The 22367-nt window shown below is 39.1% G+C and overlaps 1 protein-coding gene across 1 annotated transcript in view; it reads right to left on the bottom strand.

The window, feature by feature from the left end:
• The window catches only part of LOC122806398 (prickle-like protein 1-A), a 323964-nt gene that overhangs the window by 300500 nt on the left and 1097 nt on the right, over positions 1-22367 (bottom strand). The window lies entirely within an intron of this gene.

Here is a 22367-nt window from a genome sequence, read left to right as displayed (position 1 = left end):
AATGACTGTGCAATTCAGAATGACTAAGGTGAGTGAAACTGAAGATAAAACATGTTTAAAATGATTACGTTCAAGTACTGAGACTGTTGAAGAAAGGAAGATGAGAGACGTTTATGAACTAGGGCATGAGAACTGCGGTAACATTACCTTGCATAGTATGGTGACTGGGAAAAGGGGACTTTAATTTATATAGGACAGCTGAAATTGTGTTAATTTATAGAAGTGAAATTAATTTTATTAGTGATTGTGATAAAAAAAGTTAAAATCAATGTGGGGAAAGAGGGCACTCAGTGAAAAACTTTAACCTGAAATGTATAAAATCCATGAAAGTGGGGCATCTTTAGTTGGATTTTGAAGAACGGGAAGGAAACGGTAATACTGAAGGAAATGGAGAAAGTGAATTACAGATCATTTCATAAAATGAAATAATGTCAAAAGATGGGAAAACCCTTTATCCCCAGGGGATGATGATGATAAGCAAGTTAAAGAAACAGAACAAAGAGGGGACAATGTTGTAGAAAATAGATATGGAGTACTAACAGAAGAAAATAAAAGAGAAGAAAACTTAGATGGTGCTGCAGCAGAAAACAGATATGAAGTACTAATAGAGGAAAATGAAGATTAAGAAGAAATGAACAAAAAGACAAAATTCTATAGGAGGTATAGAACAAGAAAGCTGAAGGACATTACGAAAAACACAAAGAAAGTAAACATAAATATTAATGTTATATATTAACGTTAGAATGAAGAATCGTATTTTACAGTATATTATGGCACAGAAATGTGAAACAACATTATTTGTTTATTAAATGTAAGACTTCTGAGCACTGAACAAAGGTTACTAATTCAAAATTTGTGGGGAGGGAAGTGCTGTGGCTCATGAGAAGGGAGGAATGCTCTGAGATTACTGTACTAATAAATAATTCTGAAAAAGGATACCGGTTATGACAATAGTAATTCCAGGGAGAATGATGATCACTGATTGCTACATCAGGCAAAGAGTGATGAGAACAGGGGTGTAGCGTATATCTATACACATGAATAAAATAAATAATACATATGTTTAATCAGTTGACAAAACATATTATGTCAAATATGGATGTACTATTTTCAAGGATTTTTACTGTCATCTCAGAGAAGAAAATTAAGAAAAATTAATGGGAAAATGAAAAATGTGTAGAAATCATTGGCAATGCCTTGATAAGTACTGGGGGAGAAAGAGAATATATGTCTGCAAGACAGGAAATTTGCTTCAACATGAGAATGGACAGATAAAGTGCAAACCCATTGAAATACTAGTTAAACACAAAGCTATCCAGAACAAGTGTTAGAGGTGAGATGAAAAATTTCAACATTTATTCTGTGATGGCAGATTAAGCCATCCAAACATGAGCTCCCTATCATGACTGAAGGCTGTAAGACTGAAACTAAAATATTTAAAGTTGCAAAGAATGAAATGCATTATGCCATAACTCAAAATCCTCATAGAATACTGAATGTGTACATGAAAGTAAATACAAAACAGGAATTCTACACACAAAATGAAAATAAATAGGCAACATTTCCATTGAATTATCACTTGGCATTAGTGCTGTGCAGCCTTAAACTTAGAATATTTATATTTCAGTGTGCTGGGTACTGCAGCCCTTGCATGGGGGAGCAAGATGATTTCCATCCTGCATAAACATAGATTACTTTCATTTAGTGTGTTAAATTCATGTTTTGTGTAGGCTTTCATGTATACATTTCATATTATCCCAGGAATTCTCCAGTTTTTTTTGTCTATTATCTTGAACGATTGACCAAAATGTTAAGGAGCCACCTCTAAAGATTTATCATTGTAGATGTCAAAAGTTCAAGCCTTTGCTGTCTGTGTATGATCCAGTGGTGGCATGGGGGGGGACGGGACGTTGGTACACTGAGCGTTCCATACACTAAAGGAAAGGAGTTTTGCGCATTTCATAGGTTCTTAGGTTCATAGGTAGGTACTAGGCTATTGGTCATGGGGCCTATACAAGCCCAGCCAAAAAGGTACCCTGGTTTTTGCCACCCAAGAAAATTATTTTCCTGTGCCACTGTCGAGCAGAGCCACAGAGGTGATCCCCGGAGTGAATTTCCTATTTCCCATCCAATCATCAAGATTTTTCAGACAGCCTTTTGTTTTTTTTTTAATTGCCTAAACAAAGGTAATAATATACATGCTTTCTTTGAAGGAAAGCATATATTTTTTAACTTTGTTTAGGCAAAGCAAAGCAGGCCAGCCAGGTAACGCTGACTTTACACAGCATCTCTCAGAGGATTCTGTTTGTTCTGCTGTCACATGCCCGCAGAATGTTATTTATTGAGAGAAGTCCATGGGAGGGAATGGTAGCGTACACCCATAGCAAATGTAGAGACAGTTGGTGTCTTCATACAATTCTAAAACAAGCTGCAAGACCCAATTATAGGTTCATAGGTTCATAGGTTCATACTAGGCTATCTGCCCTGGGGCAATTATAAGCCTAGCCCGATTCTGTATGGCTTACGCCACCCCTTGATTTGAGTATACTGTGCCCTTTTTAAGGTTTAGTTTACTATGCCTCTGTCTAATAGTGACACGGGAGTAATCCCTGGGACAAACCCACGATCCCCATCCACCTATCGAGATTCTTCTTGAAGAGATTCAGTGAGGTGCTCTGCCTCACATGAACTGGAATTCTATTCCAGAGCGAAGGGAGCCTCTGGGTTATGAACCTGTCCCTCCAGCAAGTTCTATTTATTTCTGTGCTGAGGTTCAAGTCCCTCGAGCGTGTGGCTCTAAGGGATTTAGATTTACTGAGGTGGAGCATGTCCATTAATTCTGGATTTGACATAGCTTTGTATGTCAGGCGTAGATCGCCTCAAGTAGGCGGTATGCAACTGAGTAGAGCTGGAATTTTTTAACCGAGCAGCATATGGCATCTGTTTGAGACCCTTGATCCTCTTGGTGAGATACTTTTGGGGTCTTTCTAATTGCTGCAGGTGTCGGGTAAGGTACATCCCAAAAGGGGATTGTATTCTATGATGGGCCTGATGAGGGATGAATAAAGGGGCACGATTACCTCTCTTGATCTAGATGTGAAACCCTTCGTGATGAGGTGGGCTATGTAGAAGGTCTTTCTAACCACTTTGGCAATGTGGTTTTCAAAGGAGAGATTGCTATCAACTTGGGTCCCCAGGTCCCTAATAACTTTCTCTGTACTTAATGGGTTTCCGCCTATGTGGTAATTTGTGGGCACATTGTTTTTGCCAAAGGGTATGGCTATACATTTTTTGGCATTTAGCTTTAAACCATGGCTCTGGCACCAGTTATCTGTCTCTGTGAGACCTTTTTGAAGGATGCTTGTGTCAGCTGGAGAGTCGATTATGGCGCCCAGTTTGCAGTCGTCTGCGAACTTGGTGAGCCATAGTCCTCCCACGTTTGCCTGTACCTCGGAAAAGTATATACCAAACAAGAGTGGTCCCAGGACAGAACCCTGTGGGATGCCACTTGTGACCGGTTTCGAGTCTGACATGGCTCCAGCAACTCTAACTCTTTGGGTTCTGTCTTTGAGCCAGTTTGCGACCCATCTTGTGACATAGGGGTTTATATTTAAGCTGGATAGCTTATCTATGATGCCCGAGTGGGGCATTGTGTCAAATGCCTTTGCAAGGTCCAGATAGGCTGTGTGGACTACCTTCCCTTCATCTATGGCTTTGGTGACTGTTTCAAAGAAGTCAACCAGGTTCAAAAGGCAGGATCTGCCCTTGACAAAGCCGAACTGGGTAGGATCTAGTGAAACAACAAAAACTCCTTCTTCCACACAAAATAAAACAACTCTGGCCTCAACAAAATATTCACCGACTGTGAAATGAAAGGGAACAAGCAGAAAATAGAATCTCTTTATTTCTCTCTCTCTCTAGCGCTTCAGTGTTTCCACCTTCAAGGAATATTTTGGGTAGGATCTAGTGTCTGTTGGTCCCCAATGTCTTTGTTTATGAGCTCCATGATGATCCTCTCCATAGCCTTGCAGACTAAGATAGTCAGGCTTATGGGGCGATAGTTTCCAGGGTCCGTAGAGGCTCCACCTTTGTGGAGTGGGACCACTGTTGCTGTATGCCATTCTGTGGGCACATATCCTGTAGTGAGGCTGAGATTGTATAGCTGTTTTATTTGAGGGATTAGTTCCTCTTGGAGTTCATGTAGGACGCAACCTGGGACATCATCTGGTCCCATGGAAGCAGTGTTCTTTGCTTTGGAGAGGGCAGCCTTCACCTGAGCATCAGAGATGTTTGGGAGGCAGCCCTCTGCCGGGATAGATACTTGCTCTTTTGGGAGAAGTTTGCATTGAACCTGTCTGCCAGGATATTGGCGATGTCTGTGGGTTCAGTGTATTTTTTGTCATTTAGAATCAACTCAGAACAAGTCTGGGAGTTGCATCCCAGGTTCCTAACATAACTGAAAAAAGGCTTATGATTGTCTTTGGTGTCCTGTGCAATTTTTCTCTCGAAGCTGGCCTTGGAGGATTTTATGAGGGATCGTAATTTTTTGCTAGTACTGATCAGAGATGCCTTCCCTAGTAGGGATTTTGCTCTATCATGTAGTAGCTTCCTCCTTCTGTTGTACAGTTTATTTATGACAGGGGTCCACCAGACTGGATGCCTGCCTTTGGATGATTGGGTCTTGGTTTTGTTTGGGATAGCATGATCCATCCATTCCTGGAGATGTCCGTAGAATGTGTTTATATAGGATTCTGCAGTTTGGGCCGTAGTTTCCACTGGCCCTGGGGCCTTGAAGGATTCCACTTCGGTTTTGAGAAGTGAGAAGTTCGCTTTTGAGAAGTTTTTCACTGTGGTTTTCTGGGCTGGGGTTGGGGTCGAGATGTGGACATCCAGTGAAATTAATTTATGGTCTGATCTTACCAATGAGGGATATACTTCTGGTGTGGAGCATAGAGTCCCCATGTTGGTAATGATCAGGTCTAGTATGTTGTCCCCTCTTGTGGGAGTGGTGACTAGTTGTTCCATAGCATTTGAGTTTATAATTTCCAGGAACCTTTGGGCTAAGGTGCTGGGGCTTGAGTAGTGCTCCCAGTCAATGTTTGGGTAGTTGAAGTCGCCAATATAATGGTGTTCGGAGAGATCTTCATGTTCTCCAATGTTTTCAGGAAAGCCGAGTGGGATTCCTGACTTTGAGAGGGTGGTCTGTAGGATGCTATAAACTGAAAAGCAGTCTTTCCCACTGTTAGTTGCACATGGATGGTCTCCGATACTTCGTGCAATGCCACTAACCTGGAGGTGTGGATATCCTTGATAAATATGGAAACTCCCCCTCCTTTTGTGGTTCGGTCCGGGTTTTGGGGCCGAAAAGCATGATATGAGGTATAGCCTGGTAGTGCTGGGGTGCTCTCTGGAGCCTTGAACCAGGTTTCTGTGTCACTGCACAGATATCGATGCTCTCCATACTGAGGAGAGCTTCGATTGCGTGCATCTTGAGGTTAAGACTTCTGGCGTTAAGCAGCATTACCCTTAGTTTCTTGTTCCTTGTGCTGTCTATGGGGGTGGGTTTGACTTTTGAGCCTTGCCTAAAAAAGGCACTATAGGGGTGGCAAGAGCCTTAGCCAATATCCGAAAGCCCAGTGGTGACAGGTGCAAGCCGTCCCTAGCGAAGCAATGTGGCTTGTCGAGCATGTCATCCCAGGCTGACAGACACTGGATCCCCTTTGAATGACACCAAAATTTTAGCCAATTGTTAAAATCGATCATTTTGTCTTTGTACTGTGGCATCATTCTAGGTGAGGGTAAGATGCTGCTCAAGGTCAGGGTCATACCAGCCTGGGCTACATGATCAGAGAGCTCCTCTATGTCTCTTTTCATGTAGTCCAGGGAGGTACGTCTCACGTCATTCACACCAGCATGTACAATGACTGAGTCATATTTGTATTTGCTTTGGAGTGACCTGAGTGCTTGCGTTATGTGGCGGATCCTAGCACCCGACAGGCAGCTCACCGTGACCTTCTCTTTATTCAGCCTGGTGAGTGGGACGCCAGTGTGTCTGACAATAGAGTCACCTATTACAAGAGTATCAGGTGTGTTATTCAGCCTTAAGGGCTGTGGCTGCTTGGCACACTGACTTTGTGGGCTATGTGTTGTGCGTGTTTTGTTTTGAGGTAGCGTTTGCTTGGATGTCTGCTTTGGAGGTCTCTGTTGCTTAGGTAGATTTTTATTTAGAGCCTCGAGTATGTTTTTGTGTATTTATGTGTTTGGTTCGCTGATGTGGTGGGACTATGTGATGCTGGAATTGTGTTGTGTGAGGTTACCTTCTCCTCCTGACTGGTTACACCAGTTTTGAGATGAGAGAGCTCAGCCTCCAGTTTGGCTAAATAGTTGCATCTCTCACATATATTTGAACCTGTTTGGAGGAGGAGAGGGTTGTCTGTGTACATGAGACAGTTGTAACATTGCCTCAAAATTCCCAGATTCACCAGCTGGACTGGAGAGGAAACCATTGACTGATCTTTGGACATGCTAGAGTAATATAGGGAAACTGAATTTAAGACGGACCAATAGAGGACAAGGTAATCGTAGAGAGTATAAGAGTAAGTAGTGCTTATGGTTTTAATAGTGCTAACTTGTAGGATTACTTAATTGGACCAGTGAATGGCTTTAGAATGAGAATATGGTGTTTAAATTGAGAGATAGAGCAGCTCTAAGGGAAAAAGTGAAGAGCAGACTTTGTGGAGCCAGGAATAGTTTAAACCCAATTAGGCGGCGCTGCCCGCTGTTGCGCTATGCACAAAAATGTGCAAAAGAGGGTTTTAAGAGAGGAAGATGAAGGAGTTTGGAATTGACCCAAAATGGCCAATAAAACTACAGTTTCAAGTCAGTAACCACTCCCACAGGGGCAGGCAGGCTGCTCAATGTTTTTCACTGCCACTGATCAACAGAGAGACTTCCCTTTAGCCCAAGCAAAAAATGGCCTCCAAGAAACTTACAAACAGTTCAAGAACAGCAAGCCTGTAACTGAACTTTTTTAAATCTCAGAAAAGTGGGAAAAAAGCAAGATTTTTTTTGTTTTTTTCAGAGATAGCAGCGGTTCACAAGTATCAACAAGTTATAACAGTGCAGTAAATGACCCCACACAAGAGTGCTAGGCCAATATTTCTTGATGTCTGTGTAAAAAGATAAATCAGATGCAGAAAACTACTAAGCAGATTATTAAATACTGTACTCCAGATACAGTAAAAATGCTAGTTTAATTTAACTAGGTAAACATTTAATTCCTTTTCTGAGGTATTTTAGGAAAGCTGGGAATTGTTTCAGGAAATAAAGTTAACTGATCAAGTCAATAGTATTATTAATGTGAATAATTTGCCTTTATTTCTTGACATTAAAATTTCTGTATGTTACCTGAGCCATATTTTGAATTAAAATAATATACACAGTGACCTCATTAATAATTACCACTAGTTTATAATTAGTAAGTACATTTCATTTGATATACATTATTTGCATAGAAAGGATGATTAACTGATCCTTCCTCTGTAGAAGCGATTCTTGTTGTTTGGATTACTCTTAGTTTGTAAGATATAATTAAATGTTTTCTGTGAGTGTGGACAGTCCCCAATACTGTCCATAAACCAGAGTCACTTGTGCTCTTCATTTAAGGTCTGCCTGCTTTAGAAATCTTTACATTTCAAGATGGATATAACTGATAAAATAAGGGATCCCACTGTCCTCTGACTGCATTTATGCATCACAGTCTAGGTTTGCTAAAGTCAACAAAAACAATCCCAAACAACAAGGATTGAATGAGAAACTGCTTATTAAAATAACAAACGACTGAGTGCTTTCACCTAAAACATTCACACTCTGAAGAAGCCTGTGAATGTTTTAGGTGAAAGCGCTCAGTCGTTTGTTATTTTAATAAACAGTTTCTCATTCAGTCCTCATGGTTGGGGTTGTTTTTGGTTTTGTTGAACAGTCAGTTTGTGTGCCTGTTGGCACGAGTGGTCTTTTTTCATTAGGTTTGCTAAATCTTGGTGTAGTCGACTTTTATAGGTAGTGGTTTAGTGTATTAAAGTCATGCCCTAACTCTACCTATCACTGGGGATGTCTGCTGCTGGCAAATCTCATCCCAAAGCTGATATTGACAAAAGATGCTCCTCCTCCTTCTTCTGTACTGTTTCTTGATTTGTTTAAAGTTTGCAGCCTGCGGTTATTATCTTTCAAAGTTTATACTCCTATATGCCAAACAACACGGGTGTCAGATGGACTTGGGATGCAAGCTCTGCACCACTGGATACATTGAGGATGTAGCATTCTTGTGACCAGACTGCAGAACAAATGACAAAGAAAGGCACGTGACAGTGGCTACTGGCTCTGACATCATGCATTGTGTGGCAGTGGGGTGCTGCAGGAAGCTGTGAACCCTTGGTGAGGAGGAAGAAGGCAGCAGCAGAAGGAACTGGTCAAAGAGGGCTAAGGCTGATGCACTCTTCGGCCTCTGTACCCTGCCTCTCTTTGCCATCATTCTGCACATAGTTCTGGGGAGCTATTCTGAGGAATAGTGCAGCTACAGATGTAAGAAATGAAAATGAAAACCTAAGGTTCACTGAAAACCAGTGACCAGAAACTGGCTACATTTAAGAGGAGTCTCAAGTACAGAAGATTCACATATTAGCAAACAAACTTGAAACTCAGTAGTGTCTGGGCTTGCATATAATAAACATTTACTAATTTTTAACATTTTGTAAGAGTGTTGGTTGTTTGATGATGTTTTAGTATCCCATACTGCTTGAATGTAGTAAAGCTACATGCTATAAAGGGGCAATAAAACATCTGTGTTTTGCTTCCTTCAGTGGTTCCTCTCACCCAAACCCCAAAGTTAAAGACCAAAAAGGTTCTTCTCTCCTCTAAACTGCAAAGAGAATATTACCTTCTTGCTATAGTTACACAGCCGACACACAAACCCAGGCACGCACGGACTCACATATTTATATTTCAGCTTCTTTTACTACAAGACTGACGATATGCCACTGGGATGATATACTAGCATCTCTGATCAGAGAAGAATGGGATTTAGGGCCCCCTTTTACTGTGTTGCAAGAATTTACTTCAACCCTTAAGTTATAGAGTTAATCAGGAAAAGATCAGTGCCACATTACTTAATTCTGTACCTTTTCAAGCAATAGAAATGGCGTATCTTTTCAGAACATAGGAACCCATTTGGCTCAGTCCTTGGATTGAATGCTGGAGGCTAGTTCCACTTCAACAATCAAAAATGGAAAGTCCTTTTGTTGGACTTTGGATAGTGAATCGTCAAATGTTTATGAGTGTTTATACTACCACAAATTTTACATTATTCATAGATTTTGTCTGTGGACCCACTAGTGGTGTTAAAGAGTGTATCATTAGCTTTTTTGTAAATGGGAGGAAGAGAGCAAGGGAGGCATGGGATAGGCTTACTCTTCCTGTAGAGATAGGAACTTGAAAGCCGTAGACTGTGAATTTTACAACTGCCCCCTCTATAAACAACAGTGAATGGCCACAATGAACACACATGCATACAAATGGTACAGGGGGCATGTAAACACACACAGACACACACACACACACACACACACACACACACACACACACACACACACACACACACACACAAATCATCATCATCATCATCATCAAGGAACGTTTAAAAATCTAGGTTCAAAACACAAGGACTGCTTGATGTAACAAAAATGTGGTATAACTGGAAAAACAGTATTATTTACTGAAAAAGTTTGATCATCATTTCCAGTTTGAATGTGCATTTTTACTACTTTAACAGTTTTGAAAGGATATATAGGAATTAGTGGAAAATAAAGCATTCAAACACATACATATATATATATATATATATATATATATATATATATATATATATATATATATATAGATATATATATACAAACACACACACACACACATTACTTTTCTGTTACTGCATTATATGAGTCTATTCCAGATGAAGAAATGTGTACTGCTACAATGCTTTTTTTCACTATTGAAGTACATTCAGAAACTTTATTAGCAAAGAAGTGTTATGATTTTACTTAGAAAAAAAAGCACGTTTAAACATTTGCTTGAAAAGTATGCTGAGTTTGTTTTCTTTCCTTTTCAAGGGAAAGCATGACATGATGAAAAGTAAATTAAAAACAAAGTTAATCTCCATATAGTAGTGAATCTATTTACCTGTAATAAATACTCATTTTAACATTATAACTAATTGGAGTTTGGGCTAGCCACCCAGCGCTGTAATTATTGGCACTGAGTGATTTGGTCATATTAACTAATATTAAGGTAACACCCCAACCCCATGTAAGAATGGGAAAAAGGGGAGGCGGTCGATGATGATGATTACAAAGTACACAAGACAGCATATTAAGTATATTTGTAAAATACACATTTTGGGCAGTGCCATGAAAAATGTGTATTAATAAAGGACTTTTAACTGAAATGCAAGCACATTAAAAATAACACTGTTTTCAGCTTTATACACAAATGTGTATAATGTAACATTAACTTTAAAACAAGGCCTACTCTAGTCATGTGTCTACAGGTGTGACACTATATATGCATATATATATATATATATATATATATATATATATATATATATATATATATATATATATATATACACACACACACACATATATACTGTTACCTTAGATTTCTAACTACATAAGGCATACACTCATTTTACATGTAATTTAAATGATTTACTTTCATAAAATAAATTATTCTGTAATAAGTATTACAAAAATTGTACTATACACTGAAATATTCATTGGGAATTTTACCAGAAAAAAATGCCGATACTTACGTTATACCAAAACTACCAGAAAAAAAATGGTTCCAGAACAACCTTATCAGAACTTGTGAATAATTACAAGATTTCTAAGAATTCCAGTCTTACTACCCGCTTATTGGCTGATGTACAGATAAAAGAAAAACATACTCTCAAGTTTTAATAAAAGTGTTCGAGTACTGTTACTGTCCATTATTGAGTCAGCTGGAATCTCTCTCTCTCTTTCTCTCTGCCTTGCATCTGATACCCTCCATTGAAAGGTAATATATACCGCTTTCATTTTGCATTAATAACTGACTGTTTTGGGAATTTATTTCATATGGTATTGGTGAGAGCGTGCTGAACTGAACAATGCAATAACCCTTACAGTAGAGATACACGGGTCTATACTGAAACAGTGAACAATGTTTCATCGACACATTTTCAGCGAAAGCTGAAAATGTCGAAACCACAGAACATCGATTTCTTTCCTAGGGAAAGAAATCACTGTTCCAACCAAAAAAAAAAAAAACATCAAACACTTCCAAACACATACACACATACCCTAACCCTAATTGTACCCCCCCAAAAAACAGTAAACAACTAAATACACATATACACGTAACCCAACCATACATCTAACGGAAAAAAAAAACAGTAAACATTTTAAAACATATGCACTTACCTTAACCCACACTCTAATCCTAAGGTCAGTAACAGTTGCACATTCACGTTCGGGAGCTATACCGGACAAGGGACCACACTACACTGCAGAACATGGCAAAGCAACTATGCGGTCAAGCGACTTCTTTCCCAGGGAAAGAATTTGCTGAACAGCCACTTCGCTGTTTTGACTGTTTGCTCTATATGTGTCAACGAAAACGCATTCAACAAAATGCATTTTCGTCGTTCTAATAGAAACTCAGATACACACAGACAAACACACACACACACACACACACACACACACACACACACACACACAGTTATGTTAACATACAGACCTGCAGACTGATGCAAGCACTTTTTTCACTTTATAACTATTTATATCACTTACGAGAGTTTGTTGTAAGAACTGAAAAGAACTGCCACTGAAGCGATAACCGATATTATGGACTGAAATAAGGACATTATGTCATTAATCATTATGATTATGATGATTAATCATGATTAAACATTATGTTTATTTACAGTTCTAGTCTCTAGTTACCAATTGATGGGCACAACCAGAAAACCATCAACATTGTGGAGTAACAAATCCACAATGACTTTACCGCATCTATGTATTTCAGCAGCTTTTTGTTTTAAGGTGAGGAATCAGAGCTATGACTCCAGACTGAAACTCAGAAAGGAGATTCTCCGGCTCGTGCACACATGAAGAACAAACTTATCTGATAGCCACATAACACTGACAAAGTTATATATGGTGAATGTTTGTCAAGTGTATTGATCTGCAGAGGGCTTTACATGCAGAAAAGGAGGAGTGTAGAAGAGATTAGGAGTATGTAGTGGTAGCAGTTTTGTAAAATCTTTACACTGCAATAGGTAAAAAAATTAAAGGTGAGCCCAAAGAAGTCTTGGTTTAATTTATTATCTAAATAACGAGAATAATCTATCAGTATAGTAACCCCTGACTATGAATTTTGCTTTGTAACTTACTCCACATTACTGACATGAGTCTGGTTCCATAATTTAACTGTGGCCCATGATCTTGTGGCCCAGGTGCTTGTGTACTAATCAATGCGCTACGTGGACATTAAATATAGTAACAAAAGAAACAGGCGCTGTCAGCAAAAAGGTACTGCTTGGCCTTTCTAGTTTACCCAGATGTTTCCTGCTTTGTCTGCTCTAAACAAAGGAGTGAACAGAATGAAATGAGATCTGGTACTATAAATAGAAAATGCAAAACAAAAGAAAATTAACAAAATGCACAAAAAAATGATGAGCACAGTCAATATGGTTTTAAGACTTCAAATTATTTCTTTGTTGAAGCAGCATGTGACACAAAAAATTCCATAAACAAGTCATTAATTGTTTTTCTTCTTTGAAATATACTCATGTAGCTAGACAGCAAATAATGTGAAGTACAACAAGGAGACAAGGAAAGAGAGGAAATAAGAAAACTTAGAAAATAGGGAAACAGAAGGAATTCTGTGTGCATAGGTGACATAAAGCTGATCCTCTTAAATATTAAATTGTGAAACGGTAGGTGCAAAATACCTTCCCATATAAAAGTCACAAATCAACTTGACTGAAATGATTATAGCAAGGATGCACATTATTCTATTGTATGCTTCAAATTATAAAGTATAAGAAAACTGCAATAAATATACTGAATTAATGCTTATTTATAAAGTCAAAAATCAATTTTTGCAGGGGAATACAGGGTCCAAGAGGGGATAGCCTCACTTCAGAAAGATAATTTGAATGAACTTTGTAATTCATATGTAAGCACAGTGGTCTAAATAAACACTTTTCATTCAACAATGGAAGAAAACAGTGACACTAAAAAGCAGTCAGGAAGCACAACGAAACTGTATCACCTAGTGTACAAGGTACATTGCGTTATACTACTCTGCTTTCGAATGCAAAGCTAAGGTTAGGGACTGACTTCATTTCTACTGCTAAGAAATGCATGTACATAGTATAATGCGTATAAATGAAAAGAGAGTTGGAAGGGTCAGGCTGCCAGTGTACAAACTGTCAGAATGGTGAATGGTTGTTAAAACTTATTCAGCTGTTATTATGTACCCTCCCCTCATGTCACGCTAGTATCTGAGACAGTACTAAGCATATCCACTAGCCCAAAGGATGGTCCTTCCAAAATACTACAAGGACAGACCTGTAAGTCTGCAGTTGAAGCTTTACAGTTCTTACTTAGCAAGCATTCCTCGAATAAATGTATACAATGGGAAAGTTTTACTGAAGTGCTTTGTAATCCAGATGAAATGTAAAACTGTACATATCGTACAGAATAGGTCAGTAACTACAATGAAACACAGATCACTTTGGCTATAGAACCCTTTCATATTTACTGCTGAACTTTTTTTCCTCACTGCTAATCTGAGACACATATTTAATTTGTTTTGATATAATTCCCCCTGCAGCTTTACTTAGTTATGAATTTTGTAATGTTTTTAACTTTATATAATATAAAAACTGGGCTTGTTTTGCACATTAGGAAATAATTGTTGCTGTTGTTTGCATTTTGCTGGCATACTTTCAGTGGTGCTAACTATGGCAGCTCAGTCTTCAGTTTATACATTTTTGCATTATCATTGGAGGTTCAACATCACCAATGAGATAAAAATGTGCAAAAGAAAGATCATATATCCAAGGTATTCAGAATAAATTTCCTTAAATAATTATTTTATCAGACTAGTTGTGCATAATTACTATTTTCAGCAGGTTGGTTTTGTTTTTTATATTTGAAAATAACTAAGTGATTATAGGATATAGAGTGTGATGAAGTTAGTATGGCTTATTTATGGATTTATTTTTGTTTTGAAATTGCATGGTATTGACTGTATCATTTATGATGACATTTTCCAACATCATACATTGCTTTAATAAGAATTGATGGTATGCCATCCACCCATTCTTCATACTTAAAATCAGGCAGTATGCAATGAAGTCACTGGTCTGTTTGAACAGTGGCAAAGCTTCTTCATATGTTCATAGGAGGTTACTAAGCTAAAGGCTTAAATCTGGTAGGAAACTCCTTTGGACTAGCAGCTCTTGAAGGCTGGTGTGAGGATCAAATGGCTGAGGGACAGCTGTTTTTTTCATGGGAAGAGGATTTGGGATGAAGCACGATGGTCCTTATCCCCTTGTAATGGCCAGAACCTCAGGACAACTAATGGTTCCATACATCAAAAGAGGTGCATGCAGATGGCACAGCAGCTAAGAACTCATTTAAATGTATATATCTGTTTCATTCCAAGCCCTTGCACTCATGGAGATGAGGGCTGTGAACAAAAACAGTGACCTCAGCAGTATGATGATCCAGGGACCCGGGGGCTGTTCTCCATGTATAATCTTTTACTATTTCCAAAACCTGAATGAGGATATCAAAAGGCACATCCTTCTAGCATTTACATATTTATTTATTTATTTATTTAAATTTGTTTACCGATGTACTGCACTGATCTCAATGGACTATTTGCAGGCACAGCCTGGATGAATAGGATCACATAAGAAATGAACAAAACATATTTACAGATACAAGGTTATGCTAAAAAACATATACATATTTACAAATGCAAGAATACACTACAACATTTAGTTCAAGAAGTTTACAGTTTCAAAACACAGATGGAAAAATGGAATCATGCATAGCAGAGCTTTTTGGATAAGGTGTAGTCATACTGAGTGGGAAGACTTACACTACAGGGGTAGCAGCATATCATTACATACAGAGGTATGAAGAGAGAAGAAGTGAATGCGAAAAGTTGCAAGAAACGATAACATGGAAAATGACAGAGAAATGGCAAGAGAGTCATGCAGAAGAAAGGGAAGTAGAAAGGATAGCTAGTGTAAGAGATGTGAAGAGAAGAGCTATTAGGCAGGAAGAATGAGACGCAGTAAGTGACGGTTGATAAGATGAGCTAAGAAAGGATGAAATAGGGATAAAGAGGTGTAAGAAAGCTGCAGGGTTCATGTAGAGTGACCTGTATGAGTGCAGCTGCAGTTTGTTTGGGTAAAGAGGTGTTTCTTGAGCTGTTGTCTGAAGTCAGAGTACTTTTGGATGTCTCCGATTAAGAGAGGAATGGTGTTCCATAATTTAGGTGCTAGGATGGAGAATACATGGGTAGTGCAATGAAGTTTAATTTCTGGAGATTTTAGAGTGGATTGGGATTGAGAGATAAGATTATATGCGAGAGTATGAGTGAAGAGTTTATGAGTGAGAGGAGAAAATGTCTGAGGAGAAAGGGCTTTATGAAGAATTGTTCCTAGTAGAAGTCTGTCTCTCAGTGTCCTCTGCAATGAAATGTCATGCAAGCAATACTAGAAGCCTAAATAAAAAATGTTACTCCCTCCAAGCCCTCCTTATACTTGAGAACATATACATATGTGCAGTTACAAATACATGGTTTAAAGCAGCAGAGAGTACCCCAGCAGTACAAGGTTTCAGTGCTTTCCACACTTTTAGGCTCATTGCTGCACAGACAAGGGCTAAAGGTGAAAGTGCCTCAATATGCATCAGTAACAAGCTCACCTCTAGGGTGGTCAAACAGGATGATGTGTTGGGATTCCTCCACATGCAGATCACCATGGACAAAATCCTGTACCATATCCTAACCAGCTACAGGTCACCCTCCATATCCCAAGAAACTCATAATGCATACTTAGACCTACTGGAGACATGTACCATCCAACCTAACAGCCTACTCATGGAAGACTTTAATTACCCCTCTATAGACTGCGAATCCTACATCACCTCATGTCTACAGGCACAGACATTCCTGGACTTTATAAATATGAACACCCTTGACCACATAATGAATATGCCCACTAGAGGCTCCAACATACTGGACCTTGTGCTCACAAATATGGGAGAACATTACACGCCAGCCCACCCAATGTGTTTTCCTCCCTGGTATGGTCCGACCATAAAGTTGTCTCTTTCAAAATCAAAATCGACTCTATAGTCCCATTAAATCCAGTAACAGGAAGTATTCCAAGGCAAATTACCTTTTAAGTGTTGGTTTGTCAAAATTCAATGCCCCTCCAAACCCCAGGAACACAGCAGCCTATACTGAATTGCTCTCAGAAATTCTGTACAACCATGTCAATGGCTGCATAGAGACTGTTGCTCCTACTAGAAATAAGCCTAGGGCTAGCCCCAGAAACAAACCTACCTGGTGGCATCTCAAATTAAACAGAAGATACAACAAAAGGAAAAAATATGGCAAAAATCAGGAAGGATAATTCCCATAAAGATAAAAACTCTCTCATCAAACTAAATAGGCAACTGAAAGGGATAATTAGGTCAATCAAAGCCAACTTCATGGTTAAGATAGCCTCCCAGGTGAAAGATAATACCTTCTTCAGCTATGTTAGAAACCTCAAGAACAGCACACAGCAGTGTGCAAGAGGGGTAGTTAATGGTGCCACATTCACCGTGTCTAGCAATATAGCAAACCTGTTAGCAGACATTTTCATTTCCAGCTTTAACCCCATCTCACCTCCAACCATTCCCCAAAAAATACCCTCAAACATAATCCCTCCAAGTATAACTAGACAGCACATATTGGCTGCACTTGCTAAAGCCAAGAACACGGTTTCACTGGGCCCCGATAACATCAAAGGATGCCTCCTGAACAGTCTAACATACAACTTATCAGGACCCCTGGAGTCATTATTTAACTATAATCTTAAAATAGGCTTTGTGCCAAATGAATGAAGGACTGCAGTAGTCATCCCCCTTCATAAAGGTGGACCTTTGAGAGATCCTAGGAACTACAGAGCCATTAGTCTGACTAGTCTTATTTGCAAAGTCACACAAAGAATTTTCATGGAAATTATCAACAAGGATATAGGAGACCTCCAGACAATGGATCCATCCCAGTTTGGCTTTGTCAAAGGAAGGTCATGCTTATTGAATCTGGTGGATGTCTTTGGAGAGGTCACAAAGGCAGTAGATGAGGGGAAAATTGTGCATACTGCCTACTTAGATCTGGCTAAAGCATGTGATACAACACCCCACTTGGGCGTTGTCAACAAACATATGGAACTAGGTATAAACCCTTTACAACACAAAGGATCTCTCGCTGGCTCACTGCCAGGATCCAGGATACTAGAAATTGGTGTGGCCACTTCTACAAAGAGCCCTGTCATGAGTAGAGTCCCGCAGGGTTCTGTGCTAGGCCTACTCCTCTTTGGCATCTACTTCTTGGATGTCAAAGCCAATGTCAAAGGCCTCTAGCTAACCAAGTTCACAAATGATTGGAAATTTGGAGCAGTCATTGAATTCCTCCATGATGAGAACACCTTTTAGGAAGGTCTAGCACAGACAGATCCTTGGTGCCAAAGATATGCCTTAAAACTCAGTACCAAGAAATAAAGTACCTTTTGGGAAGTTGACCACCCAGGGTAACTACATCATCAATAAAACACCCCTGAAAGTTGATTCATTAGTCAGGGATCTTGGAATTCCTGTAGACAGTAACTTAGCCTTCGACCAACATGTGTCTAAGGTAGCAAGAAAATCCTTCTCTGTTGATCATCTTATAAGCAAGGCATGGCATGGTATTTAGCATCTAGGTCCAGAGGAGTCATCATACCATGCTACTTGGCCCTCATCAGACTCACATAGAGTTATAATCTCCCCTTCAACATGTACCGGACCAGACACATGCAGTGACTGGAATGTCCACAAAGGTCCCTTACAAAAAGAATACAGGGAGTTAACACAACCTCCTCTGCTGATCACCTCAAAGCCCTGTCTCTTTACTCAGTATCATACAGACTTCCAAGAAGTGTTCTTTGCCTGGAAGATAGGGCATCCCTGGACCCTGTTTTGATGAACCTTTTGCACAGCCACAAAGCAAATATCATCAGAACTACTAGATTAAAAGACCTGAATTTTGCTGGCAACATAAACAGGACATGTTGGAGAGATAGATAAGTTTCTCAGAGAATTCCCATTCTCTGGAACAGGCTCCCCATCCATTTGATGCAGAGTTTCTCTGTATCCCTATTTAAGCACAATTTGGCCAGTGGATGGGTAATCAGAAATTCCCCCGGTCTAGTGCCAATGTTTGTGATGGACAGAGGAAGTCAATAAATCACCCCCATTTAAATAAAATAAGTTTTTTCACTGTTGGGTTGCACTGCTAGGCTTATAAGGGCCCTAGTGATTTTTAGCCTATTATACACCTATGAACCTATAAGAGCAGTACAGGTGAGTGAAACACAGTGGATCTTGAAGGAAGGAAGCAAGTAAAGGCAAGCAGAAAAAAATGAGACAACAGAGATGAGAAGCAGAGCAAAGTGAATTAATAACAGAGTTCTATAACTGTTTAGGCTGTGATAGCAATGTAAAAGAAATAAGTGGAAAGAGACAAAATGGCGGGTATGAGGTGACACAGGACATAGGTAAGTGAGTGTTTGACAAAGGAGGAAGAAATATTAGAACTTGGATTCTATAAAACAGAATGAAATGTGATATGAAAGCTGCTTTCATTACAATATGAAGAACAGTCCAAAGTAAAATAAAAGAAGGAAAAATTAGTAGGCTCAGGCAGTGTAGGTCACGTCACTACAAATGTGGGCAGAATAACTGTTTGGATAATGGTATAACGGGTCATGAAAATATAGAAAACTTGGTCTCAATAAAAACACTGGTCAGATTAATTAAATTTCATTGGTATATGTGTAATATTTTATTTTCATAGATTTTGTGTTTAAGTAGGTACACCTTTTAGGTTCATTATTTTAGTAATAAGAACATTTTAATTTAGTTTAATTGATTGATATTAATTAGTTAAATTAAGGAATTAATTGAATAATTGATTTTTAGTTCATTTATTATTATATGGAAACTGGCATTGTGTTTGAATTATGTTCTGAAGAAGTCTCACGACAAAAGCGGAAATAAAACTTTTGTGTATGCTAGCATTGTGTTTATTAGTCGCTTGCCTTTATTGACCATCTCTTGGACATTTTGGTTCATTGTTTTGTGGTTTGCCCAAGTCACACTTAGCTTTTTTATAATGGGTCATGAAGCTGATGTCTGTGCGATGATCCTTGCAACTGGATTCTGGAAGAGCATGAGTCAGATGTAATAGAAATGACCGCACACGATGAGGCAGTAATTCAAGTGAGTATCTTGGTGCACACAGACATGTATACCTGGATTCATTTCTGTCTACAGACTAGTCATGAATGTGACCTGGGAGCATATCTCTTAACAATGCTAGACAAATCCAAAAATAAAGGGGGACAAAGGCCCAAAATCATGGACTTCTTTCAGCTTTTCCAGGTTAGGGGTCGCCACAGTGGAACTCCGGTCCGCTAATGATTGGCAGTAGATTTTTTTTACGGGTGCCGAGGTGCCAGCGCGACGCCCAACCTTCAACGAAGGCACACCCATTCTACGCATGTCTTTTGAATGCCACTCGACCACGGGGAGGACATGCAGACTCCAAAACAGAAGGCGCTCCAGCCGAGAATCGAACGAGAGAACCTCTTGCTGTGAGGCAACAATGCTACCGCTGCACCACCGCGGCTTCATAATCATGGACATTTTTAAAATATTACTCTAATTCAGTTAAAAATTTAATAGAACAACAGGGTTTGCATCAACATGGATTTTCTAAACAATAAGAAGCATGAAACCATAATGTATGGCATTATTGACTGATTGTAATCCTCAGCAATTTACCAAACAAATCCAGTTTTTACAAAACACAAGGTAAAAATATCATGGAACAATTGGGGGCATTCTGCAAAATCAGGGACATTTGAAAGGTGTGCTTGAGAGAACTCTAAGCTTTAGTTCTAGGAGTACACTATGGGGCTGTTTCTGGGTGTGAGTTTTTGTGAGGGTGAGACCCATTTATTTCTTCACAGTTGATTACCTACAGGGGGCTTTGCTTTATTACCCAGAACTGCTGACTATTACATTAAGTTTTAAAAATGACTTTTATTTTGGGCCTTTGCCCCCCCCCCCCCCCAATTAATTTTGGCTTTGTCCAGAACTATAGCACAAGGAAGTTGATAGGTATAGGTTGATTTTTCAACTGATGATATTGTGATACAGTTCTTTGTTGAAAAGGGTCTATAATTCCATGATGGACCACTTCAGTCACTCACTTGGCTTAGCAAGGGATAGTGAGATCAGCTCCAGCACAGAATACCTTGGCAATAGTAAATTTAAAATGCTCTAGCTTGCAAAGTAAAGGTAAAGAGATAACTTTCTGACACTTAAGAAAAGTTGCTTGCATTCAAATCAAGTATAATGAGCCACTCAACATTGAAAGGGTTAAGAAAAAGGAAACTTTAACAGGAAGAAAGCACAGGGAAGACTAAGCTACTGACTGCTAATAGTGCAGCCAGGAAGATGTGTACGGATTTGATCAGGCAGAAAAATATTTATGAGCTCTGTAAGTCATTATTATTTTGGTGGTAAAAAATAAAAAACTAAAAACACAACAAATGACCTGACAAGTTTTAACATTCTTTGCACTTAGAATTATATTAGATGCTATCTGGATGTTAGTTTTTATAAACTTCATGTCTTCCCTGAAAACAGGCCACAAAGCCTAGTGGGACAAGCCTAATCAACAAAACATACATGCAAATGTACTTACATTAATGAACATCATCTGGAAAGGCAAAGAATAGACAGCCAACTGTAACAGCCATAGGCCTAACAATTGACAATGCTGGCAGAGTCACAGTTCCAGAATAAAACTGTGGTTGTCAGAGGGCAGCTTGGAGGTGCAGTACAGTAGTCCAGATGACCTTGTTTCTTACCCCACATAGGATATATTAATACAGTCACCACAGCACTGATACTGAACTGGCTACAGGATATAGTATCTACATATGAACACACAAAAAAGAGGATTACTGACAGATTGCAGTGCTTTGCACAGTTGTGCAAGCCCCCCTATTGCTCCCCCCACACACAATGTGCTACTGCTTGTTGATATTACAAAGATTTGTAAAGAAAATGCATCTGGCACTCAGAATCATAGTTTATAATATACATAACTCATCTGCCTCAGCTTTGGTGTTTGAAAGATGGGCTCACTTCCTAAGTAACAGCACACTCCCTGAGGCTCCATAATAGGTGCTATACCTGGCTGATTCACCAATGCCCCCTCCCCCCAAGTCCTTCATGTACTGCCATTTTGCAGGGTATATACAGGCATACAACATATGCACAATGGTATTATACCTGCTAACTTGAGAAGTGCAAATCTTTACCAAGCCTATGCCCGCTGTGTATCCCACTTTTTGCTGCTGTAATATGAATCATTATTACCTGAGTATGCTCATCTAGGTGCAGTTTGAGGTTTTCCTTCAATGCAACAAGAGGTATGTGTGTGATCCAGAACAGGTGTACAACTTGGTCCACAAAACTGCACCTGTGCCTAGTGCTTTTTAGTTCTCACTTTGTGATTAATATTTCTTATTGTAACGTGAGTATTTGCACTATACTTTCCATTGCATATCTCAGACATAAAGCATGACTCAAATAACAATTTCATTGCGGAGGATCAATGTTTGAGTCTGAAATACCATTTTGAAATCTCTTGCAACACCCCACCTTAGGCATGAATTAAATTGGCTAATACCTTAGAATCCATTGCAAATATAACAGTCATATTATCATGAAATAACTATGTATTTATATATTATTTTTTTGTGAAGTAAATCCAGCCATCTCCTCCCCTTTTCCAGTCCCCACATTAAACGCTGTAAGGAGCTCTGCTGCAAATCCATTTCATTTGTTCACCACTCTTCAGGTGAAGTTATTTCTTTAATGTTTTTCACTTGACATATTCTGTTTAGCTAATTTCTACAC

The sequence above is a fragment of the Protopterus annectens genome, chromosome 7.part0 (genome assembly GCF_019279795.1).
Source record: "Protopterus annectens isolate FY-2018-M chromosome 7.part0, PAN1.0, whole genome shotgun sequence".
In the NCBI taxonomy this organism is placed as follows: Eukaryota; Metazoa; Chordata; order Ceratodontiformes; family Protopteridae; genus Protopterus; species Protopterus annectens.
The sequence above is the reverse complement of the archived record's forward strand: the minus strand, read 5'-3'. Positions and strand labels throughout refer to the sequence as shown.